The following is a 27,137-nucleotide window of genomic DNA, read 5'->3' on the forward strand; positions in this document are numbered from 1 at the left end:
TAGGAACCCAGGGCAGCAAACAAAAGCACTAAAAATAGTCTAAAAGATAATAAAAACAGACTTTAAAATAAATTACAACAAAACATTCTTAAAAACACATTACAACAAAACATTCTTAAAAACACATTACAACAAAACATGTTTTTTTAAAAAAAAGCTTTAAAAACATCTTTAACAAGCAATTCCAACACATGCAGAGAGGGGTAAGGTCTCCACTTAGCAGGCTTATTGAAGGAGGAAGGTCTTCAGCAGGTGCCAAAAAGACACCAGAGGTGGCTCCTGTCTAATATCTGTGCTCGAGACTGCTAGGTGAGGCTTCAGGCAGGCATATCTCACAGCCTTACCTGGAGGTGCTGAGGGCTGAACCCGGGACTTTTTGCGTACAAACCAGGTGCTCTACCCTGCAAGCCACGGTCCTCTAAGTAAATAAGGGGCACTCTGGACTGATAACTTAGGCTGCAAGCCAATACATGCCTACTCAGAAGTAAGCTCCTTTGGGTTCAATAGGACTTACTCCCATGTAAGTGCATGTTGGATTGCTGCCCAATCCTAACCGTGCTTGCTCAAAGGTAAACCCCACTGAATTCAATGGCACTTATTCCCAGGTTAAAGGGCTGCAGTCTTGTGGAGGCGAAGGAAGAGCAAAATTACTCTTAAGAATACTTGAGAGAGAAGTTACTGGTCCTGTATCAGGAGAGGGAAGAGTGCTGGGCATCCAGGAAGCTGTCAAAGAACCCAAAAGCAAAAGGGCAAACTTGACATGTATCGGACTTGGAACTGGGCCATGCAAGCGTAGAACAAGGAGCCAAGAGGAGAAGAGCAGGGAAATTAGGGTTGCCATAAGTCGGAATGGACTTGAAGGCAGTCCATTTCCATTTTTTCCAGCCTCCAACACTGGAGGTAGAACATAGCCATTGAATCCTCTTTTGACCATCTTTTAAAGTCATCCAAATACAAAGCTGAAGAAATTATTGAGGAGGACAAGTAGGGGATGCCACTCCCCTGTCTTGTTTGCAGAAGTCCTTGCTTGCTTTGCACAGTCCGATGCAGAGAAGTGTTAAGAATGTAAGAAGAGCCTGGCTGCTGGATCAGGCCAAAGGGGGGCCCATCTAGTCCAATATCCTGTTCTCACAGTAGCCAACCAGGTGCACCAACAGGAAGCCTGCAAGCAGAACCTGAGTGCAGCAGCTCTCTCCCCAGCAACTGGCATTCAGGGACCTCAGATGCTGCCTCAGATGCTGGGGGTAATGTATAGCCATCATGACTAGGAGTCAAGGCACTAACAGGATCTGCTTAAAGAATGGTAATAAGGCTGAGTACCTTGGTGACTATCTCTCACTAGGACCTGAAATGTGGTGTTCTCCACTCTCCCCGCTAGGTGGCATATGTGGCCAGGGTAATTGGTTTGGTTTGGTTGGCCAAAAAAATATGTCAAGATGTGCTATCAGGACTGCTTTTTGTTACAGTAAAACAAAAACCGGGCTGATTGTCCACAGTGGCTTATAGACTTCTGTTTGGCAGCCTTTTAAAGAATCTTTTGTAGAACATCAGCAAATGATAAAATACAATAAGAGGCATTGAATGCTCAGATGCATACTGGCAACGTTGTGAAGAGCAGCTCCGCAAGATAATGGACTCCACAGATCAATTGATAGTTTTATACACAAGCCCTTAAAGCAATCCCTGGCTTGAAAGGGCAAGTTGTTCCTTAGGAGTGGAAAGATGAATAAAGAATGTGCTGCTTCCTCCAAAAAGCTGCAACAACCCAGCAGAAAGCGATTGGGACTTGGGCCTGGTTACGAGTCCCATCTCTGCTAGAGGGTCATTGGGCGTCGTCTCCAGGCCTTGTTCTTTCATCTGTAAAACAGCAAACAGAATTGCAACTGATTTATTTCACACACACAATTTTTTTTTTATGATTAACTAATGGTAATTCTTGAGCAAAAAGCTAGAAGGCCTCTCCAGACTGTTCATATATATGGGGGTGGGTGTCACTGACACATTAATGGTGTGCTAGTTAGTGCTGTGGATTTATAGTGGACCATCCACACATTCCACTGTATTAGTTGTTCTGTGATGCTTCCCTGGTGTTATTTCATTATTGTCATTTGTAGGTGCACTCTTATACACCTCCGAAAGCAGAACTAAAGCGGAGCAAGAAATAAACCTTGAGAACTGTGGTATGAAAAGTTGCAGGATTTCAGCAGGAAGCTACAGGACATTTGGAAAAGAGTCAGGACGTCCGCCCCAAAACATTTGCAGATGCAAACAGTACTGAAAGCAGAATTGCGTATAAAACTGTCCCGATACCATCATGAGCACGAATCATGCATGCACAATTAAAAAGTTGTCTGGAGGGACTCGGAGTCTTATTTTTAAATTAAAAAAAAAATCTGTTCCAAAATGCTGCTTTGGACAATGAGGGACTCCACCTCTCCAAAGGAGGAAAAAAAGGAGGGGGGACATTCCACAGCCAGAACTTGGAAGATTGCTTTTAAAAAGTAATAAGTTACAATTACATGGCCCCAAAAAGTAGTAATTACCGTTACAATTACAATTGCTCTGAAAGTAACATTACTTTTTCTTAAAAGTAATCGCTGCAATTACATTTCAGTTACTTTTAAAAAAAATGCCTACAAGGTGCTGGCCTTGGCTGCTGCACATCTAAGTAGCCTAAAATAACATTAAAAATAAACATACAGAGTAGTAGAATAATTCTTTTTATTCATAAGATAGCAATTGTGGTCTCTCCACTGGTAAGGGAGGTGGGGAGGGAGGCAGAGGCCACTACTCAGAACTTTGCACGTCAAACCAAGTGTAACACACACCCCTCAGCCAGCAAACATAATCTCTCATTTAACCACCTTCTGGACCCTGCCCTGCCACCAACTAAGCGACACTCACCCAAGCAAACATTTTCCCCTGAGATGCAAAAAAGTTAAAATACTGCAAATGCAGCACAGTAGCCAGAGAGGGTGATGGAGGCCACTTTGTGTGCCAAGTGCAAACACAGTATTCACACACACATGTCATCTTTCATCTCCACAGTTCTTTATTTCCATTCTGCTGCTGCCTCCTTCCCCTCCTTTATCCATGTTCTTGCCCTCCGTCTCCTTTTTCCCTCCACTCCATTCTTCACCACCACCACCCGTTTTTTTAAACAATTGTTTTCTCCACTCCACCCCATCTCGCTCTCCACCTCCTCCCTTGTCGCCTCCTACCCACCCACAGAGCATGAGGGAAGAGCAACACTGCACAGAAGCGCAGTTTGAGGCACATGATTTTCATCCACCAATCAGAGGAGCAGAAGACTTCCCCTGCTCCCTGTGACGCCCTTCCCTGGCTCTCCCTGTCAGGTTCCTACCTGCTCGTGGCTACTGCCTTTCACTAGGGACCACCAGGGACTCCACCAGTCCGGATTGTCCTTTTTTATGGTTTCTCTCTCCGCTCTAGCACAGATCTCAATAGATCCCCCTGCTAGGCAGCACCACCAGTCACGTTCTACAACCAATGTTCCCAGAGACCTTGCCTGAGTCTCTATCCGGTTACATTCATGACTGCATGCCTATGCTGTTCCCAACCCCCTTGTATCAATGCAGATAACTCATAACTTGGGGTTGCTCTGGATACTTATAATGTTATCTTCTCCTCTTCACCGCTGCCACCATTTGTTACTGTTTCCCTTCAGCCATGGTCATTACCTTACCCTCCCTTCTGGTCTGTGAAACCCCAACCAAGGATCAGGCCTTCGGTAAACCAAAATAGTATTTATTAAATAACATTAATAACAAGATAACTTTGATAATGATCTACAAGCTTATGGTTTCATCTATTACTGTGATATTTGACTTATTACTAATCCGAACTCCACCTCCCTCTTTCTCCACACTCTCTTGACATACACCAACTCACACCCACCTCCCAACTCCACCAAAACAACCCACTCACGTCCACCCAGATTCAACTGTCATTCTTCCATTTATACTCTCAGCCATCCAAACACTCAGCCAATCATCCAGCATTCTACTGCTCATTTACTCCCCCCTCCTCTTTCATTCCACTTACCATGTATCTTCTATACAAACAGCACTTACCATATATACATTAATACAGGAACATCACACTCCCCCACAAGTAATGCCCCAAAGTAACGCTGGAAACATTACAATTACTCCACAAAAGTAATAAAATTACTCCTAGTTCTATTACAATCAAAATGTAAAGGAATTACCCACTCGTTCCTCACAAATTTGTTACTTGTAACGAATTAATTCCAAGCTCTGTCCACAGCAGGCAAGTTTGGTCCAAGACATTTTGCTGACTGAGGTGTAAAGGACATGATAGTGACCCTCCCTCATTCCTTGTACAGAAGCTGACCAGATGACCTGGTGTCCCTGGGAGAGTGCCTTCCACCGTACCTGAGGCCAGGAGGGTAGCGGAGAGGGCTCAGGGCAGACCACACAGCACCCACAGCTCTGTCCTCCCAGTACCCTCCAGCAGTTCCTGCCCTGTGGTAGCTGCCTCATCCTGCCTCAGCATTGGGCAGGGAAGACTAACTGGTGGCCTACATGCTGGATCTGCCCCTGAAGCAACTTTGCCCCCTTCCACTGGTGGCTTTGCCAGATTTTAAAGAGGGTGTCATGAAAAAGAACAAAAACCTCACAGTTGCAATTGGAAGGGGATAAAAACAGGAAGAATAGGAGAAGAGCCCTGTGGGATCAGAAGACAAGCCCAGGGTTTGCTAGGGAAACATAAGAAGAGCCTGCTGGATCAGGCCAGTGGCCCATCTAGTCCAACAGCCAACAGTGGCCAGCCAGATGCCTCAGTGGGAAGCCCACAAGCAGGATCTGAGCGCCACAGCACTCTCCGCATTTTCCAGCCGGTAGCATTCAGAAGCATATACCGCCTCTGACCGAGGGAGAGCTAGTAGCCATGAGACCCTCTGGAGCAGATTTGGGGGGCACATTAGGAGAGGGAAGGGAAGTCCCGCTGCATAACCAGAACGCCACTCATGAAGCGTTGGGTACAACTTATTCTCTCTACCAAATGTAGAAAATGGAAAACATTTTGTGTGTCAGTGTATGACACAGGACCCAGATGAAGACAAATGCTGTGATGCCAAGATCAGCGCACATTCAGGCAGCGATAAAAATGCTCCTACGAGAACTTCCAATTTAAAAAGACATTTACAGCTCTTTCCAGGGCTGTGGAGTTGGAAGCAATTTTGGGTGGAGTCGGAGTCGGACGGTAGAAAAATAGAGGAGTCGAAGTCGAAGGTTTGGCGTGCCGACTCCACAGCCCTGTTGCAGAGAGACCCCGCTGCAGTTGCCGCTACTGCTTTGACCCCGAGGTCAGAGGAGGGAACTCTGGCCATTGACCTGCTAGGCCAGAGGATGCCTCGCCCTGATCTTCCAACACCTGGCCTCCCTTTGCAGCCCTTTATGGGATTCCTCCTGCTGCTTCCATCTCCTGCGCCGGAGGGGGTCTTTATTCTCTCGCTCTCTCTGTTAAGCAATGAATTCTGCATTGTTTGTTCTGGAGGAGGAGGAGATTACATGAATAATAGTGTGTTGGTGCATTTCTATTTTTGTTCTGAACTGCTTGATACAAATAAGAGGGCTGAGGAACTTGTGGCCCTCCAGATGTTTGGGGGGGCAGCTCCTGCCAGCAACGATGGGAGATTCAGTCCAACAACATGTGGAGGGCTGCAGGTTCCCCGTCCCAGAAATAAAGCGGCGGAAGGCAGGAATCACATCTGTCCCCCAGTCCTGATCCCTGTGTCTCATTGGTGGCCTCTTGCTGAATTGACCACGTGTGCTTTGGCCCTGTGAAGTTTTTCCTGCTAGGAGATACCACCTTTATTATCCCACATCATCGTTTTGAGGTGGGTGGATTGTTCCAGAGATTTTATGGTGGCCCTCTGAGAATTCAAGCATTGGCTGTTCCCAGTGCAAAGAACATTGGGGTGCAACTTTCAGACAGGGATGTGAGGCGCATCTCCCACCTCACATACTACATTAACACTTTGGCAAGTGTTGCTGGCCCCCAAGCTATTGGTGTAGCCTACCAAAAACCCAAGGCAGGCATGAAGGACAGAGTCCTGCTCTGAGGCTGTAGTAGCCAAATCTTCATAGATTGCAAAACATCTGTTCAGTTATTGCCAATATCTATATGTCACAAGGCACAAGAAGGGTCTGGCTGCTGGATTAGGCCAAAGATCCACCTGTTCTCACAGTGGCCAACCAGGTGCCTATAGGAAGCCCGTGAGCAGGACCTGAGTGCAACAGACACTCTCCCATTGTATGATTTCAAAACTTGGCACTCAGAGGCATACTGTCTCCGACAGAGGAGGAAAAACACTGCCTTATCTGTGGATGTATTTATTTATTTCCATTGATAGACCACTTACCATCTGAAGATCTTGAAGCGGTTTGCAATAGATAGATAAACTCAATAAGTGCAATAGAAACATGTCAAATCCATAAAACCATATCCATATGCATAAATACAATATCAATATAAATAAAGTCTGAGGGCATTACAAGGCAGCAGAATGTAAAATTCCAACCAACATGGCGCATGGTCTTCATACTGTCACCCAGTCTCACTTATGACCCATTCCGCCCAACCACTCCATCATTCACTACCTCATATGCTATCTCCGTCAACCAATCATGCAGTATTACAACCCTCATACAAAAGGATAGCTGCCAAGTATACACAAGGTACCCTGCCCATTCCTGAAACACTAATGGGCTCATGCCTCTCACCCAGTGGACCTTCTCACACTCCTCTCCCATCTCTCACCTGGGAGGGTCCCAGTTTTATACCAGAGCAGGCTCTCATCTGGAGGTGGGGCATATGAAATTACTTCCACCACTCCATCACAACTACACCCTCAGTTCCTGATAAATAACCAATCAGCATTGCTAGCAGGCGTCAGCCTCACACTCAAGGTAGCCCTGAAGGCCAGCATAAACTCCAGTTATTGCACCCCACCAGGAAATGGCAATGGGTGGCTCCATGTCAGTGGGGCAGAGGAATCCGCTCCACATTTTAGTTTGAACTTTCAAGGAGATCCAACACCTTGGACAGCTCCCTGAAAGGTCAGAGTAAAAGTTGGAGTGAATCCCACTGACATGGAGCCCCCACTGCAACCAGCAGCTACACTGCCCTTGTCCACCAGCACGTTGGCCTACTCCATCTTGTTCTCTGATGACATCTTGTTGGCCAGCATCTCATGCTCTGGCTGCTCACCCTTGGATGAGAGTCAGCTCACACCAAGGGCTTATACCCTTGTTGGGCATGAGGCTTAAGTACAATGCCTAGGGATGTGGGAAAACCGGAGGGGAAGAATAGTTTCAAGTCAGGAGCCGCAGCTGAATCTCCTTCCACTAAAGACCACAGCCCCACCCTCCTCTAATCCTCCCTTGAAGCAGTCCAAGTTGGTGACCATCACTGTGTCTGAGACCAGCCTGCCCAAGGCCCCAGCACACGCTCACACACATGCATGCCCCACCTACCTCTCTGCGGATCGCGGGACTGCTACTCACCCACCCTAAGGAGAGGCCCTTCAGGGGCCCCTTGGGACCCAGTGGCCCTAGGCCAAGGTCCAATTAGGCCACCCTCTGGCGCCAGCCCTGCTTCCTCTTGTGGGAGTGAATTCCATTGTTAACGAAGTTATTCCACCTCCCAAAGGATAAAACAATTTGAAACAACCTCAGAGGAACAATCAAAACATAAAGTTGCTTCCAGTTAATTCCTGCAGGTTGTCTAAAGACGCGTGTCTAAAGAGAAAGAGAAGCATAATCACCCTCTCAAAAGAGAGCATTCTGCAGCACTGGAGCCACAACCCCAGAGGCCCAGCTCCTCATGAAAACTGAACGCGGTCCTTGAAAAGATGGCACCAGGAGCAGAAGTTCCCCTTGGGAACTGTGTTTCCCAGCTTGGGGCCTTTCTCCCAAATGAAGTTTTCCAGGAACAAGGGCGAGTTTCAGTTCTGTAACCACCTGGAATGTTTGCAAGAGACAAGAGAATCAGGAAAGGGCCTCAGCTCCATAGCACAGCATCTGCTTTGCATACAGATGGTCCCAGACTGAGTCTCTGGCATCTCCGGGTAGGGGTGGGCATGTCCCCTGACTGAAACCCTGGAAGACCACTGCCACTCGGTGTAGACAGTACTGAGCTAGATGGAGCATTGCTCTGACTAGATCTAAGACAGCTCCAGAGCAACCCAGGCAGGACCCTGCTTTATACTGAACCAGACCATTGGTCCATCTAGCTCAGTGTTGTCTACACTGACTGGCAGAAGCTCACCAGGATTTCAGAGAGGGTCCTCTCCCAGCACAACCCTGATGTATGCTGCCTTGAGTTCCTTGGAGTAAAGATGGGGATATAAATGTTTAAATAGAAGGAAAACAAAAAGAATATTAGCTTGGCTAGCCTGGCCAAACCATGGTTTCCTGAACACACAAACCAGCCCACATCCTTGCTTCCAGCTGCTTCCTTGTTATGTTTGTTTGTTTGTTGTTGGTTCTTGATTTATTGTATTTATTGTACTTATACACTGTGCTTGTTTTATCTTTTATGTACACCGCCCAGAGAGCCTTCGGGCTTAGGGCGGTATATAAATAAAATAAAATAAATAAAATAAAAAATTTTGGCCCTTGCCACAAGAGGGCGAGCTGCTCCCACAGACAAAAGGCCAGGAAGGCTATTTCTGAAGGTTGGCAGATCAAATGAGGCCATCTATTTTGAGCAGCGCTCACTGGTGCAACGTTGGACCTTACGGATTCAACATTCAGCTGATGCCAGCATGGTCTCAGCACCACTGCAAATTTAGAAATGCTTCCACCTTTCCCCCCCCTGGCAAGATAGCTGTATGACTGACAGGCAGGCAGTCCACAGGAGAAGACGTTGCTCCTCTTTTGCATCCGTGGCAGAACAATCTCCACCCATGGGATGTCTGTTTGTCACATAATGGTTAAAAACATGGGAGCCCTGTCAGGATTTTTTTTAAAGGGGGGTGGTAAGGAAGAGTCATAACAAGTGTGCTGATGTACAGTATAAGGTAAATGCAGGAAGAATGAAATGCTTGTATATCTGTTACACTGCATTCCTCAGTACTGTGAGGTAGGCTGTTGCTCCCATTTTATGTTGGGGAAACTGAGACTGGGAATGGGAGGAAGAAACCTGGCTGAGGTTCCTGGAAAATGTAGGTGTCAAGATGTCACTCAGGTGTTCTTGGGGACAGTTCCAAGTGGGGCAGAACAGTGGGATCTTGCAGGACAGGGACACCTTTAAAATGCCTGGACGAGTGCAGATCACAGACCAAGCTACGCCCAGACTGCATCTTCATTATTTATTGCATTTGAAACCCACCCTTCAACCTGAAGTTTTCCCAGGCAGCTTCCTCTGTTCCTAATCAGGGTAGCAAATGCCACCACCTCACTTGGGGTGCTTCCAGATGACCTGCTTGTTGAGCATTCATCCTGATTTGTTGAGGATTCATCGGGGATGCTCTAAGTTGGATTCCTGCATTGAGCAGGGAGTTGGTCCCGACGGCCTTATAGGCCCCTTCCAACTCTACAATTCAATGATTTGTTTGCAGGGAGATTAGCCTGTGGCTATTTAATATTTGTTCTGATTTGTTTGTGGGGAGTGTATATGATATGTCAAAGGAAGAATCCGACACTTTCCACTGCATTTTCCTGACCTTTTCCCTATTGTGAAAAGGCCCATCTTTTGGGGTAGTGGCTATGTTGTGCAAGACCTTCCAATCAGGGCCACCTCCAGACGGGTTTTATTGCAGAAGTATTTGGCAACTACGCATCATACCTGAAGGGCCCCTCATACGGGTGGGAGAGTAGCACTGCCCTGCCACAGATCGCAGGGAGGGAGCTTCTAGGCCATCTGCCCGTTCTCTCACCCCACCTACCTTTCTCTCCTGTCTTCTGCTGGTGCGTGCCCCTACCGCCATCTTGGTTGATGGCAGGCATATGCACACGCATATAGCATACCGCACATGCATGCCATCAACCAAGATGGTGGTGGGGCATTAGCCCCTTAGAGAAGTCTCCGCCACCATTTTGGTTGATGGCAGCCCTGTGCATGCAGTGCGCACAGCAGTAGCAGACAGGGAGAGATAGGTAGAGCAGGCAGGAACTGCATGCCCAGGCAGGCTGGTGCCCAAGGGCCCAGTAATGCCTGGTCCCGGCCCTAACAGTAACAGTGCATTAATGGTGGATTTATGCTGCTTCATTAGTTGTTTGTGATGCTTCCCCAATGCTATCCCATTGCTGTAATCCAGAGGGGCTGTTTGCACCTCAAAAGTGGGACAAAAGCCAAACCCAACCCTTTTCATTTGTGGTATGAAAAGTTACAGGAATTCAGAGGAAAGTTACAGGATAGGCACTGATTGGGACGGAAGCCGTATAATTGCTCCAAACCTTTCCAGGCATAAATAATATTGAAAGAGAGATTGTGTATGACTGCCCCAAATAGCATCTTGAGCACAAATCATAATGAATCTGCAATAAAAATGACGTCTCTGGAGGGGGGCCAACTCTAATTGCGCAACCTCTATTTGCCAGTATGTGACTGAATCCCACCTGAAAACAGCAACTGCCTGGAAGTGCCTGTGATGTCCTTATATGTTAAAAACTGTAAACATGGTAAGTGCGGGTTTATATAGGGATATATGGTAAGTGAATTGAGTAAGGGGGGGAGGACATGGGCTAGAATGCAGGAGAATGTTGGATGATGATTGGCTGAGTATTTGAATGGCTGAAGGTATCAATGAGAGGATGACAGTTCTGTTTGGGGGGGAGTTGAGAGTGATTGGGAAGGAGTTGAAGTGGGAGGCAGTTGGGATTGAGTTGACAGTTCTGAGGGAGGTTTGGATTTTGTTCGGCTGATATTTGGACAGAATATATGTAACTGGAAACATGAGAGTGACACTATATGAAACCATACACTTGTTAAACATTCCTAAAGTAATCTTGTTATTACCTGGTGTTATCAAATAAATAATTTTATTGGTTTACCAAAAGCCTGATCCTTGGCTGGGGATCCACAGACCAGAAGGGAGGGCAGGGTAAATACCAAGGCTGAAGGGAAACTGTATCTAATGGTGGCAGTGGTGAAGGAAGAAAGTGTAACATCGTCAAGTATCCAGAGCAACCCAGGATTGTATGCTTTATAGAGAAAGACACAGGGGGTTGTGGACAGCAAGGGCACCCAGACACAAAGTAACAAGCCATAGGGAGACTAAGGCGAAGTCTCTAGCAGTATTGTTTACAGGGAGTGGCTGGTGGTGCTGCCTACCAGTGGGATCTTGAGAGATCTGTGCTAGAGCGGAGTGAGAAAAAATAAAAACAACGTTCCTGACTGGTGGTGTCCTGAGGTGGCACCTAGTGAAAGGCGGTAGCCACAAGCAGGTGGGAACCTGACAGGTGGAGCCAAAGGTGGGATCGTCACAGTGCCCTTGTTCTTTTGATTTTCCCTACTCTTGCAAGCCTGCATGAGTGCAACAGTTTTATTCTTGCAACCTGCTAACTTGGCTCTTAACTCACTGAATCATAATATTTATGTTCCATGGGTGTTGGTAGCAGGATTAATCTCCATGGGAAACATCTGCCCCACAGCACAGCTGCCAATTGTAGATCTCTCATGGCTTTCTAAATGTGTTTGGTTTCCCTCCTAGTTTCAGTGTCGCAGATGCAAAGCGAGAAAATCAAAACGGAATCCCAGATCAGGGACTATCTCCTTGGATCGCCTCCCTGAATGGGACATCCTACCTTTAAAGCCTCCCTCACATTTGCCCAGCCAACTTTTTCTTGAGAAGTACCTAACACAGAAAGAGTCTTGCTGGATCAGGATAAGAGTCCTTCTAGACCAGAATCCTGTTTCCAACAGAGGACAGACAGGTGTTTCCAAAATGCTCACAAGCAACAGGGCATGTGTGGGGGTGGGTGGCTCTTTCCTATCGTTTGTTTCTGGCAACTGTTATTCTGAGGTATACTATTTTGTACATGGAAGCTCCATTTAGCTATAATATCTATCCTCCATGGGGATATAAGGATGGGCTGTGGTCGAGCATCTGATTTGCATGCATAAAGTCCCTTGTTCAATCCTCAACGTATCCAGACCCTTATGTAAAATCCTGGAGAGTCAGTGAGGACAATATTTATTTATTGCATTTATATCCTGCCATTCCTCTCGAAGGAGCCTAGGGCGGCAAACCCATCAACACAACTTGTTAACAACACCAACAAAAACAATATAAAAACAGTCACAGACGAAAATACTCTTAACACAGTTATGGAGAAAAATATTCTTCTTTCCAGTGATCTCCAGGTTGCTAGGAATAGTCTCCTTCAGCCTGGGTAAAAAGGAATGTTTTAAAATTCCTCCTGAAAGTCAATAATGAGAGAGACAGAGGCACCTCATTGAGGAGCTCATTTCACAAATGGGAAGCCACCACTGAAAAAGCCATGTCATGAGTCAACACCAACTTGGCAGCTGCAATAGGACTTAGGCCCCAAATATCTGAAAGATCAGGGTCACATTCACACCAGACATTTATTTTGCTATTATTCCACTTTAAACTGTCATGGATTCCCCAATGAATCCTGGGAAGGGTAGTTTGTGAAGGATGCTGAAAGCTGTTAGAAAACTCCTGTTCACCTCGCAAAGCTACAATTCTCAGAGTTTTCGGGGAAGAGGAAACGCCTGTCAAATCACTCTGGCAAACTGTAGTGAGGAGAATAAGGGTCTCCTAACAACTCTCAGCACACTTCACAAACTACACTTCCCATGATTCTTTGGGGGGCTGAGAGGCAGTGACTGGCCCAAGGTCATCTAGTGAGCTTCATGGCTGTGTGGGGATTCGAACCCTGGTCTCCCAGGTCGTAGTCCGACACCTTAACCACTACACCACAGTGGTGGAATAAAAGTGGAATAAATGTCTGGTGTGAGTGTGGCTCAGTTCCTTCCCTACAGGCCCTCTCAGGTGAAATGATCAACAGAAGGGGCCCTCTCTGTAGTTCCACTGGCACATTCTCTGTGGCAGACCCTAAGTTGTAGAATTTCCCCAGAAGTACATTGGGCACCTGCATTACATAGTTTTCATCTTATGCTGAAGGCTCATCTCTTTACCCTGGTCTTTGACACCCTAGATAGATAGATAGATAGATAGATAGATAGATAGATAGATAGATAGATAGATAGATAGATAGATAGATAGATAGATAGATAGATAGATGTTAGGACCCATCCTACCCTTGGATCTTATGGTGATCATCAACTAGATCAGTGATTCCCAGCTTTTCCCCCCCCCATGGACAACTTGAAAATTGCTGAGGGTCTTGTTGGACCACTTAATGATTTTTCTGCCCATTGTAGCAATTGTAACGTGCTATGCTAGATCCTGTATGATTTCTAATTGCATTTTTTACAAACATGCTATGGACCACCTGAATGAAGCTCACGGACCACAGTTTAGGAACCCCTGATCTAGATGGGCCAATAGGCCACTTCCAATATTCCTATCTATCTAACTTCTATGCATTTTAAAATAAATAAATGAAAAAGGGCTAGACTTGTGGGAGTGTTGTCCTTCCTTAGGATTCAGCCCAATGTCTCTGGAAGTTGAATCTCTGAGCGGGGAATGCATGCATCTCACCTCCAGCACATTTCCACATCAGTGCATGTGAATGCGCACAAAGGCGCCATGCAGGCCACAGCCTGCCTTTCCACACATTGCAGGCGCATGTCGTGCATTGTGAACTGCTGAAAAACATCTTGTAGGGTAATTATACAGTCTAGCATATTTATAACGGGATGACCAATGCCCTCTTGGCTCTTAAATCAGGAGAAGATGGGATGGTTCACGCCCTACAGATGAGTCGTCACCATACAGCTCGCAAGAACCTTCAGAAATGTGTAACAGTGTGCTTGTGTGTAGTAGCTGCTGGTTTCTCAGGCTCTGATTCTTAGCATGACACTAGGAGCGTGTTAATGTTTTCCTCTGTGAGCTTTTGAAGAGTAAGAATTCACTGTCATGCATAGGAAAGGGATGGGGGGGCTCCGTGCAAGGGGAACAAGTTCTCGGTGATCTTTGGGCTCCCAGAACGAGTTTCACAATTCTTTCAGTCCTGGCCAGAGTGCCTTCTTATGCAAGTAGTTTTATTGCTGACACTACCTGTGCAATATGAATATAACTGGCTGCTATATAAAGGACTTCCTTTATTGGAAACTAATTGTGGAAAGTAATTTGAACTTGTTTTTACTGATGCTTGGTTGATTTTTTTCTGCCCAGAAATCTTGAAAAGGCCTCATGCTGAGCTGCACATACTGGGAAAATCAGATATTAGGCCTGGGTTACAGCCTAGCTGCCCAGCCAGCTAACTGTAGTGTACACAGCAACATTTCTATTCCTCTCAGGCTGTTTTCATCCTTTGCTATCAAGTACTCATGAAAAAGAAGAAAAAACAGCCACAATGATTGCGCTTATAGTGGGTGCTTTAAAAAAGCAAAGGGTAACTTAGGGTAACCATTTTTTCAGATCACTTTAAATTATTTCTTTATTTCACCCTTTAGCAATAAGCACCCAATCCTGCTACACTCATTATAATAACTGCAAAATAAATGAACTTCTTACTCCAGGCAAATATAGGAACATAGGCAGCTGCATTAATAGTGAGTCAGACCATGGTCCATGTAGCTCAGTACTGTCTACACTAACTGGCAGCAACTCACCAGGGTTTAGGCAAGAGTCTCTTCCAGACCTATCTGGAGATGCCAGGGATTGAACTTGCGTGTGAGGCAGATGCTCTACTACTGAGCTACAGCCCTTCTCCAAACACGCTTCTTTATTGCTGGCTGGGTAGAGAACACAAATGAAAGCGAAACTGAAACACAGAGCAAAGGAAAATCCAAAGGGCGGAGTCTAACTCTAGTGCATAATACAAAGTTTTACTATGTAACTCTTCAAGGGTAATGTTACTAATGGTAATGTTATTCCCCCAACAAAAGCAGCGAGATTGGGGAGGACATGGTCCAGAGCTTTTTCAGTAGTGGCTCCCTCACTTTGGAATTCTTTGCCAACTGACCTCCATCAGGCCCCTTCCTTGTTATGCTTTTGTCGGGCCTTGAAAACCTGGCTCTTTAACCAGGCTTGGGAAGGGGGTTAGGGTGGCAGAGGGTAGTTCCGTGGGGGTTTATTCAGTTTTTAAATTTTATACTGTTTGCTTTTTGAATTGTTTTTACATGAATTGTATTGTATTTTGTTGTATGTCGCCCAGAGTGGCAGATTAACCTCTGCCAGATGGGCGTCTAACAAATCTAATAAAATAAATAAATACTATACTATACTATACTGGCTGGTGATGTTGTTTTTTCAGGACCACTTAAGTAATTGTAGAGAAAGGCAATGGTAAACCACCTCTGAATACCACTTACCATGAAAACCTTATTCATAGGCTTGCCATAAGTCGGGATTGACTTGAAGGCAGTCCGTTTCCATTTTTTAAAGTAATTGTGTAGGGTGATTGTGATAATTAAAAGTCAGCCCTCAATCATGGAAAATCTTCAGCGAGCAGACTTTAGGGTGATGAAGGTAATTTTGTGCACTTGCCCTGCTTTACTGAATTTTTCAGAAGTCAATTTTTCAGAATTCTTAAATTGCTCCTATTCATAAAACAAGCTATTATTCTTTAAATGGAGGTTGCTGTGGTCATGTCATGTCATGTCCCAAATAAAAAAAAGACAATTTCCCCCCAAAAAACCCTAGGGCAATGAAGCACAACTCAGGGGTGCCCCATCCCTCCCCCCTGCTACAGGGTTGCATGCCTTACATACATGTGGGGACCCTTTGGCCCTCCGGATGTTGCTGAGCTACAACCCCCATCAGCCCCAGCCAGCCTGGCCAAAGGTCCCCTACACCTCAGATAAACAATTAGAGGCCTGCAGGTTCCCCGTCCTTGCTGTAAGGTCCATGTGGCTCTCAGCTGACACGTCCTGGAGGAAGAATGAGGTGTGATGTTTTACAAAACAAACTTTGGGTGCCATTGAAGAGTAGCAAATTGTCAGCTGTTTGATACATCGTGATATTTTTAGCAGCAGAGGTTAAGCAGGCAGGGGAATTCAGATTTGCCGGCTGAGGCTCAACATTGCCTTTAAAAATTAACCTTGACACCCTGAACTATTAATTGCAGGCTAGCAGTGTTGATAATTAATGATAATAGATGAGCATTCCTGATACAGAGCCCTAATTAAGAAAGGGACATTATAGTCGCGTGTGATTAAGGTGCATTTAACTTGACTTACACCTATATTTGTTGTTTATATTAAAGTGTTGGTTAAGGTTTTCAGTTGGATTTTGGGTGATAACTATATATTTGTCCTGTGGTTTAAAAAATACTGTTTTTGCAATAGTTTTCTTCATTTGGAATGATCTTCCTGACGAAGTGCGCTCGGCACCAACACTGTTATCATTTCGGCGCCAGGTCAAGACTTTCCTCTTCTCCCAGGCATTTTAGCATGTTTTTAAAGTGCTTTTTAGAAATGTGTTTTTAAATTTGTATATTTGTTTTTAATGTTTTTAATTGTTGTAAACCGCCCAGAGAGCTTTGGCTATGGGGCGGTATACAAATGCAATAAATAAATAAATTTGTTTGTAGGGGTTGTATTTAATTAAGCCATACTCAGGGCAGACCCAGTTAAGTTAATGAATTGTTGGAAGTGGGGCAAGAGCAACTCCTGTTGTGTTCTTTTGTTTGTGCTCCAGAAGGGAGATAGAGTTAGGGTCCTCCAGATGGACAGGCTTGTTTACCTTTACCTGTGGTGCTCTGACTGACTTCCTTCCGTTGTTAGATTGATATGTCTTTAGGGAAGCTTATCTGCCTCTCCTCCTTCCACCCTTTCCGTTCCTTCCTTCTCTGACTGCCTGGGAGAGAGGAGACTTCCTTTGTCTCTGCTCTCTCCTAGCATGGGGCTGACTCCCACACTTGGGCGTTATGCCTCCAACTTAGTTAGAACTAGGTTTGCCTTTCTATCTACAATGTATTTCTATAAATAAAGTAGCTTTTCTTATTTTACTAAGTCTCCAGCCTCAGTGATGCTGTTGCAGGGTAAAAGCCTGCTTTCTTAGGTAAACGCACACACACGCTGGCACACTCGCATTTCAACATCTGCTGTTACTCTGCTTTAAACGAAATTAAGCACACAAATTACACACAGCCAACATGAATCTTCAATGGGTATCTACTCTGAGTAGGAGTAGCAATGAATACTGCCCTAGGACACCAGTGCTGAACTGAAGATATTGTGCAACAGGCAGAAATTCAGACTTTCCAGGTTTGAGATATGGTGCCAACCTGATGCTTTATCCTCACCTTCCCCCATCGCCAACAAAGAACTCCAACTTTTGCAAAACAACCTAAATCATAGTTCCCGGACATCTTTGGTACAACACTTTAATCCCCATATCCCACCCAGAGCTTGGAAAAGTTACTTTTTTGAACTACAACTCCCATCAGCCCCAGCCAGCATGGCCACTGGATTGGGCTGATGGGAGTTGTAGTTCAAAAAAGTAACTTTTCCAAGCTCTGATCCCACCATAGTTATGTCTAAGTACAATGGAGCTGACCCATTAGGGCAAACAGACCACCAACTCTGGCCAGCCCTCACTTGCCTGCTGTCTTACTTCCGTCCAGTCCAGAGGGTTAGCACTGCCTGTGGGCTTCCTCTTCCTTAGGCCCCATCTGCACTATACATTTAAAGCAGTATTTTACCATTTTAAAACAGTCATGGCTTCCCCTAAAGAATCCTGGGAACTGTTGTTTGTGAAGGTGCTGAAAGTTGCCAGGAGACCCCAGTTCCCCTCACAGAGCAGAGCTTGGAAGGTTACTTTTAAAAAGTAATAAATTACAGTTACAGTTACATGGCCCCCCAAAAGTAGTAATTACTGTTACAATTACAATTGCTCTGCAAATAACTGATTACTTTACTTTTACTCAAAAGTAATTGTTACAATTACATTTTAGTTACTTTTTTATAAAAAGAATTGCCTACAAGGTGCTGGCCTTGGCTGCTGCACATCTGAGTAGCCTAAAACAACATTAAAAATAAGCACACACACACACACAGAGGGTAGTAGAATATTTTTTTTTATCCATAAGATTAACAGAATGGCATAACAGAATCTCGCATCCCCTCACCCCACCTCCAGCAATGATGATACCCCAACACATATATTTTTTGTATATATATATTGCCTCCAGCTCTTTTCTCCTTCCACTCCTGTCAATTTTTAAACAATTGTTTTCTCCACCCCGTCTCGCTCTCCACCTCCCCTCTTGTCACCTCCTAAGCACCCATAGAGCATGAAGGAAGAACAACGCTGCACAGAAGCCCAATTTGAAGCAACTGATTTTTATTCACAAATCAGAGGAGCAGAAGACTTCCCCTGCTCCCCCCCAAGTAATGCACAGAAGTAATGCTGGAAACATTACAATTACTCCTCAAAAATAATCAAGTTACTACTCATTCTATTACCAGCAAAATGTAATGAAGTTACCCACTCGTTACTCAAAAAAGAAATAAATTACAAGTAATTTGTTACTTGTAACTAGTTACTTCCAAGCTCTGTCACAGAGCTACAATTCCCAGTAGGGTTGCTAGGTTCAGGGTCTGAGACTGATCCTGTATCTTTAGGAGAAGAGGAAGTCAGCCAAGTGCAGGTGTTCTTGCAACTCTGTAATGGGAAAAACCACAAGGTGGAATTCTCCCTTCCCCCTGCACAACTTTTAAAGATACAGAAGACCTCTTGGTTGCCAGGCCTGGCCTCCAAGAGGATCTTTAAAAGTTGTGCAGGAGCAAGGGAGAATTCCACCTTGTGGTTTTTCCCATTACAGGGTTGCAAGAACACCTGCACTTGGCTGACTTTCTCATCTCCTAAAGATACAGGATCAGTCTCAGGCCAAGAACCTGGCAACCCTAGTTCCCAGAGTTCCCTGGGTGAGGGCCTCCTCTTATCAGGAGGTCCGTTCCGCACAACATAGGAAGTGGAGTTTTAGTGTTGTAACACCGGCACTCTAAAATTCCCTCCTCTTAAATATTAGACAGGTGCCATCTCTGTTGTCTTTTCGGCACCTGCTGAAAACCTTCCTCTTTCAACAAGCCTTTTAAGTAGAGACAGTCTGCGCCTGTGTTGGAACTGCTTTTTAATAATGTTTTTAAAGCTGTTTTAAATAAGATGTTTTTAAACCTTTAAAAAAACATTTTAAATATATTTTGTTTTAATATGTTTTTAAGGATGTTTTGTTGTAATATATTTTAAAGTCTGTTTTTATGATGTTTTAGGGTGTTTTTAGTGCTTTTTTGTTGGGCTGCTACTGGGAGGTAGGGTGGGATATAAATCTAATAAATAAAGAATAAGAAATAAGAAATAAATAAGAAAGTTAGATTGTTAAACCACTCAGGGAACTGCATGCCCAGTTGTCCTGTAATTTTTTTTAAAAAAAGTGGAAGGGGCAGGACAGAGATCTGGGGCCCAGCGCAAAAGAACCAGGGCCCCTTAACAATGTCCCTGGGTGCTAGCCCTCACAGCTTGGTGGAGCCCTTTCTTCACCACCAAAGCAATTGTGGTGGAAAGGAAGAACTTGAAAAACTGTCACAGGTTTCTCCTCCCCCAACCCCCTGAGCCAGTAACTTCCTCCACTAATTGAATTGTTATGTGCAGTGGTGGGGTATGGGAGGCAATGGAATGAAAAGAGTCCTTTGCTTCCCCCCCCTTCTTTCCTCTGCATTTTGTTGCAGGCTTGTCGACAGCTATTCACTGTGAACCTCCATGTCCAGAGGCAGTATACCTGTGACACCAAAAGGGAAAAGCCTCATGTCTTCTCGGTTCGCCCTTGCTGATTGTGATCGCTTGCTTGACATGCACAAGGTCCTTGGTTTAATCCCCACTGGCACCTCCAGGTAGGGCTGGAAAGGACTTTGTGTCTGAAATCCCGGAGAGCCGCTGCCAGACAGTGTTGACAGTACTGAGCTAGATGGACCAATGGGTCTGATACAGGATAAGCGTAGAATTCCTGTGTAGAATGCAGGGCTCAACAGAACTTGATTGGTTCCATCCAAGCAATTACTGTCCTCATGGTTTGGGTAAAACGAATCCCAATGTGGGAAGGTTCATTAAGGCCTTCCAAGAAGAATGATGCTATCCTAGAAGTGATTCAGTTTTGAAAACCTCAAGAGACATATAGAGAAAAATAATATGTTAATTCTGTCTCCTACAGATACTCTAAAAGGAAGCCACATTTCCCCTCCGTGGCTCCTCCCTCCAATCTCAGTAGGGATGAATCACACATCTTCCTGCAGCAAGAGGGAGTTTGCTTCGCATTTGGCAATGCTTTGGCACAGTCTTTCGTTTGGGATGAATGGGCTATTTGAATGCACTGTACAAAGCCTGGCTTTCCCCCACATCTGAGTCAGCCAGCACGGCAGGCACATGGTTTGTAGAAAGAACAGTGGCTCCCTCTGGATCACACAGAGCATAGTGCTGTGATGGTCTGTCTCCCACTTGTTTCAGTTGTGGAGGAGGGTTGTCTCTCTCTCACACTGACTTATTTATTTATTATTTATTTATTTATTACATTTATACCCCACCTTTCTTTCTTCATGAAACCCAAGGCAGCTTACATATGGTTCCCAGACAGTCTTCCATCTAGGCACTGACCAGACCTGACCCCGCTTAGCTTCAGCTGGGAGCTAGCCTTACATGCCTTTAGACCACAGCCTAAAATAGATACTGTTTTATACATACATGAAAAAATTGACTGCTTCTCCTTACATACATACCACTACTACATGAATTGGTCATGTCTGCCCATTATGCCAGTTATGAAAATAACTGTGTTTCACTGCAACTCAGTAAAGGGCACCACTTTTTGAATACAAAAAGAGAGACTCACTTCATTCACTACTCAGTCCTCAGCTTATTTGCCTGGCTTTCTCTTATATAAATAAGCCCCTGAATGCTGTTGCCAGAGGAGGGATGACAATACTTATTTGTACTGTAATGGTTTTGACTTTTCATAAGCATTTTCATAAGCATTCTGGTTAAAAATTACATAATTTTTTTCCACCAAAAAAACCCAGCGGATCGGCAAGTGCAAAAGGAAAAGGAGGTGTGCCTGGCGCCAACACTGTTATCTTTTCAACGCCAGGTCAAGACTTTCCTCTTCTCCCAGGCATTTGAGCATGTGTTTTTAAATGGCTTTTTAGAAATGTGTTTTGTTTTTAATGTTTTTAATTGTTGTAAACCGCCCAGAGAGCTTCACCTATGGAAAATGGAAATGGACTACCTTCAAGTCGATCCCGACTTATGGCAACCCTACGAATGGGGTTTTCATGGTAAGTGGTATTCAGAGGTGGTTTACCATTGCCTTCCTCTGAGGCTGAGAGGCAGTGACTGGCCCAAGGTCAGTGAGCTTCATGGCTGTGTGGGGATTCGAACCCTGGTCTCCCAGGTCGTACTCTAACCACTATGCCACACTGGCTCTCGGGCCGTATACAAATACAATAAATAAATAAAAAATAAATAGAATAAACAGGAGCAGAAAAAGGGCCGATCAGGAAGGAAAGACAGACTCTCAGAATCCAAGCGGATCAGAACTAGACAGCGAAACTCACCCCTAGTTTCCAGCAACTGGTATTTGAAAGCATCCTGCCTCTGACTATAGAGGCAGAGCATAGCCATCCTGGCTAGTAGCCACTGATGGCCTTTTCCTCCATGAATTTGTCTAATCCTCTTTTAAAGCCATACAGGTTGGTGGCCATCACTGCCTCCTGTGGGAGCAAATTACACAGTTTAACTATGTGCTCTGTGAAGAAGTATTTTCTTTCATCTGTCCTGAATCTTCCAACAAGTTCCCAACTTCTAGTGTTATGAGGGTGAAAAATATGTCTATTCATTTTCTCTATAACATGCATTGAAAATAAGCATCCTGAAAATGAGCAAAGCTGAAGCTCAGTCCTAATGCAAGTTAGAATCGCTGCATCCCACACATGAGCATTTCACTGACATCTTGATCTCCCCATTGAAATTTTCAAAATGCATTTTATTTTGTTAATTAATGGAGAATGGTCTAAAGAAACACAAGAGACATTTTTGGCACAGGGCTATCAGGAACCCTTTTGTGCCTTGAATTGGACCCTTGGGCATCTACAAGGCTGGAACAAATCCAGGTTTAAATACATTATCTTTTCTACTTTCAGGGACCCCGTTGGTCCTCATATAGTTTCCTGGGTACAATTTAGCAGTATAAACATCTCTGGCTGTTAGGGAATGGGGAGCAATTTATCTTATTTATCTTGTCCCAGTCTGTGTCCATGTTGGAATTGCTTTTTAATATGTTTTTAAACCTTTTTTTAAAAAGGTTTTTAAAGCTTTTTAAAAAAAGTTTTAAAAGATGTTTTACTATATTTTAAAGTCTGTTTTTATGATATTTTAAAGTGTTTTTAGTACATTTGTTTGCCACCTGGGCTCCTACTGGGAGGAAGAGTGGGTTATAAATCAAATAATTAATAAATAAAATAAATTTGATTCAGTTTGCATTTCAAGCTGAATCTATCAAATTCGCACTGTCCAAATCTGAGAACCACAATACACCCATCCTTCAAAATGTCCACTTTTCCACATTGTACAGTGCAGTTATCCAACCAACCAATATTTACAAAATACATATATTAAGGGAAAGTGAGCGTAAAAATGCATACATTATTGAAACTAGCATACAAAAGGGCATTACATGAGGAGAAATTGCCTGCAAAAGGTGTACATTAGTCAAAAACTGCATGCAAACACCAAAAATATGTTCATGAGGAGAAATTTGCACTAAAATGCCAAAATGTGTATGTTAGTCAAAACTGCACACAACAAGCCATTTTAAAGTAATAGTTGTGTGTCCAAATGGACACCCAGTTGTAGCTTTTGGTCACCCAGTGTACATGAACAGACACATAAAATAAATTTTGATGATGATTTAAAAAATAATAATTGCAAATTGCTGCAGAAATGTGGAGAACTGAATTTCATATTGGAAAAATGAGAAATCAAGCGTACCAAAATGGACAGCTCTTTCCACCCCTACTAGCTCAGCAACCAAATGGACACCGGAATGTCTCCTTCTCAAAAGAAAAAAGTGCCTTGACAAGTTCCCCGTTACTTATTAATCAGTTGTAAAATAGAGATGGCATTTCCTGTTGGTGAATGGCATTGCATCCACACTGCATCACCTGACATGTCAAGTATAGAAAGAGTTTCCTGCCTTGCATAATACTTGTAAGGCACCCCCCATGTAATGACAGAGGTCATAATTTAGAGATCTTCTCTTTGCATTAAGAAGTTGGAAGTCTGAGGAGTTGCCGCCTAAGGCCACGTGATCCAAGCTAACCCAAAGGCCTAGAAGTTGCTGCACAAGGTTGTCTCAGAGGCTCTGAATGTTCCAAGCCATTTCTCATTCCTCTAGTTTGCCTGTAGCTCCAGAATCAATACAATCCCTGCACATGGTGCTTTACAAAAAAACTAGAAGAGGGGTCTCAGCCCCAAGGGCCTTACAGGCTACAGAACCGACACTAAAGAGACAGAAGAGGAAGGAGAAAGAACTGGAGGAGCCAAAGCGTGGTTCTGATGCTGAGGCTGACATTGTGGGTTAACTGAACCTGGGGCGAGGGCCGGAAGAATCCGTCAAGGGTGGTTCTCTCAGCTTAGCAAAATCCTACCGATCAGTACATGAACTAAAAAGCAAATGTAAATTAAAAACTGCTGCTTATGATCCACGCCCTGCTGTAGCAGAATTCGTACCAAAAGAAAAAGATACAGACAACCAGGCATCACAGTGTACAGGGAGAGAGATTTTGTTAAGTTTTTCAGAAAGACTGGTGCTTTGTAAGAACCCTAAGAATTTATCGTGTAATGTGTCCCTATGCTCTACTGTTTCTCTTCAGTTTCACTAAAAAAAATCATAATTCTAGTCAATGTTTCAATGACTTCCAACCTGAATTTGTGTTCTTGTTTTAGTGATTAAATTTTATGTGTCCATTTGTGTACACTGGGTGACCAAAAGCTACCGTTGGCTGTCCATTTGGATACACAACTGTTACTTTGAAATACTCGGTTGTATGCAGCTTTGACTAACATGCACATTTTCCCTTGTTCCTTCCTCCACCCTCTGAAAAACAAAGTTGTCTGCAGCCAAGTGAAGAGTTTGTTGAAGAGTCCATGCTTAGCAGGTGTGGAGAAGGCAGCCGGTTATGCATTCCCAAAAAAAGAGCCTTTGCATCACCAAAACAAAAAGAGAGAGGACAAAAGCAGTCTGCAATTTGCATATAGTTTGTATGCATAGGTGAACATTTAGAAACAATAACTGTAATCTAAATAGACATAGGTCTCACCATAGTGGAGAAGCCATGAGGTGACCTATGTGTTTGCTCAGTCTGTCGGCCGGGTACTGCTAACTGCTGATGGGCAGCTTCAAGGCTCCATCCCACACAGGAGTTAGCTGGATGCCCTCTTGTTCAGGTTCACCAGAAATGCTTCCACCAAACACATTGTCCTTGTGAGGTGCTGCCCATCTCCTGTCAGTCATCCCTCATTAAGGAGGCTTCGACTGTGGTCCTAGAAACCGAACCTCTCTTGTCTATAGCATCTGCATAGTCAGTCATTTGCCTGCCATATTCTGCAGTCCTTTGCCATCTTTTAAAGGAGGAGTTGACGAGAACACTCCCTGAGCCCCGGGGTCCTTCACCTTCCTCCCCAGGGCCTTGTAGTCAGATGTGGCATGTTCATAGCAGCGGCAGCTGGAGGCTCCATGTCACTGGGGCAGTGGAATCCACTCCAGGTTTTAGCCTCAACTGTCAAAGAGCTTCCTTGAAAGTTCAGACTAAAACTTGGAGTGGATTTCATTGCGCTGCTGACATGGATCCACCGGCTGCCACTGGTTCATAACTGTGCCTGGCAGTGTGGATGAGCAAGAAGCGATCACGATGACTCATCTTAACAACCCTTAGATTACACTTGTAAGCTCCTCAGGACAGGGGCCTGCCCTCTTATATAAAGTAAAGCAACCTTCGCCAACCTGGTGCCCTCCGGAGGTTCTGCACTACAACTCCCATAAGCCCAAGACAACAGCAGCCTGCTGTAAAGTGCTGTACATCCTGATGGTGCTGAAATCATCACTACCACCACCGCTGCCATCATCCTTATCAAGTACCAAAAACATTCCCAGTTTGCACATGAGGAAATCGCTTGAGTGCATCTCTGGAGTTTGCTAAATCCTGCTTAAGAGCACAAGAAGATCTTTATCAGAGGAGCCAATGAAAAATGTCAAAGTTGCATGCCAGCTTTTGAGCTCGCCAGAATGTTGTGATTCCACTGGGTACAGGCATGATTTTACAATCCAACTTGCACCACTTGCACATTTTTTCGCTACTTAATCAGTTTTTAGACATGTAGAGACAATGACAAAGACTGAGGAGAACAATGAGCAAAGATATGAAAATGAAGCTGTTCTCCTCTGCTTTGGGAAACAAACAATTTTGACCTCAATACAGGCCATGAAGTCTTACAGCCAGACCACCAGGCACTGCCAGTCAATGAAATGACGCAACAACCTCCTGGTGGATTTAATCCGTGCACAGGGCTCTCGGATTTCACCGCAGGGTTGGCGCCTGTCAGCAGGAGAGGCCAGCAGCACCCCTTAAGAAGCAATAACGCTTCTCTGTTTCCTCCATATTGCTGGCAATGCAGCAATCGCTGGTGAAAAACAGCAGAATGGTTCTCCTGTTAGAGCGCTGAGAGCAGATTACATGAGGCAGAGGGATGGAAGACTCTATCCAGCTCTCCTTTTTTCATTTTTTAAACCTTAGGCTTTGTTCTCCACATCTCTGCAGCAAATCCTCATGAAAACCCTCCAGCATTTTATTGCAAATCGCTCAGAATAAACACATTTTTGTATGCAGTTCTGGCTAATGTATACATTTTTGCCAGCACTTTCCCTCCAGCCAGGCTGAAGAAGACTGCTTTAAAAGATTTACATTAAACCCATTTGTATTATCCACTGGATTAACACTAATGGATTTGAAGCAGCAATCAAAATAGCTATTGGAAGAGTCCCTCCCCCAAAATCAGGTGAATTATGCGTGCTTTAACTTTCTTATCTAATGCTTCTTAATGGTTTACCTAAATTCAAAAGGACACATGTGAGTTTCTCCTAGGGCCAAACTCTATAGCAGAGGGTTAATGGGTGTGCTGTTTTGTAATGGAAAGTGACCCCAAGAGGCTGCAATTTCATATGAGGATGTACAAAGTGGAAAGGGTGCTTAACCCTTTCTGCTCTCCTTGTCCTCCACATTTCCGTTATCAGTTTGCATTTTTTAAAAGTCCTCATGAAAATTCGTCACCATTTGAATGCACATTTCTCGTAATATACAGATTTTTGTATGCAATTTTGCCTAATACACACTTTTTTTTTTTGCAAAGCAGTTCTCCTTACTATAACACAATACATTTCATATGTTGTTTTCTGTCCACATTACTTCGCTGGTGAACTGCACTGTAAAATTTGGGGAAATGCAAATTTTGAAGCATGGCTTTGTTACGGTTTTTGTATCATTTTGGAAAGTATGGATGAGGTAGGTTCACCTTTCAGTGCGAATGCAATCAAGTTCCTCCCCCATCCCCAGCAAGCATGGAGAGCACCAGGTGGGGGAAGATGTCTTCACAAGACTGTTGTGAAGATCTATCTATCTATCTATCTATCTATCTATCTATCTATCTATCTATCTATCTATCTATCTATCTATCTATCTATCTATCTATCTATCTATCTATCTATCTATCTATCTATCTATCTATCTATCTATCTATCTATCTATTACATTTATATCCCACCCTTCCCCCCAGTAGGAACCCAGGGTGGCAATAAATATTGAAACTCTGAATATTTGCAATGGGATAGAGCAAAACATATCATTAAAAAATTGAAACTGAAGCCTGTTCAGTTTCTATCCTACCTGTTCCAAAGAGCTTCTAGTGGGTCACAACAGTTGGTGCTGAAGACCAGACTGAACTG

General features: G+C 44.3%; 1 long non-coding RNA gene across 2 annotated transcripts; it reads right to left on the reverse strand.

The window, feature by feature from the left end:
• Window positions 1-16: 16 nt before the first annotated feature.
• On the reverse strand, window positions 17-27,137 carry LOC133385638 (uncharacterized). Of its 2 annotated transcripts, none has more exons than XR_009762928.1 (3): window positions 27,079-27,137; window positions 21,697-21,852; window positions 17-1,857 (listed from the first exon to the last, which is right to left on the reverse strand). It is a non-coding gene; the product is annotated as an uncharacterized LOC133385638 (long non-coding RNA). The 2 variants fall into 2 exon arrangements; XR_009762929.1 differs by lacking the exon at window positions 17-1,857 and adding an exon at window positions 18,962-20,251.

The sequence above is a fragment of the Rhineura floridana genome, chromosome 5 (assembly GCF_030035675.1).
Source record: "Rhineura floridana isolate rRhiFlo1 chromosome 5, rRhiFlo1.hap2, whole genome shotgun sequence".
In the NCBI taxonomy this organism is placed as follows: Eukaryota; Metazoa; Chordata; class Lepidosauria; order Squamata; family Rhineuridae; genus Rhineura; species Rhineura floridana.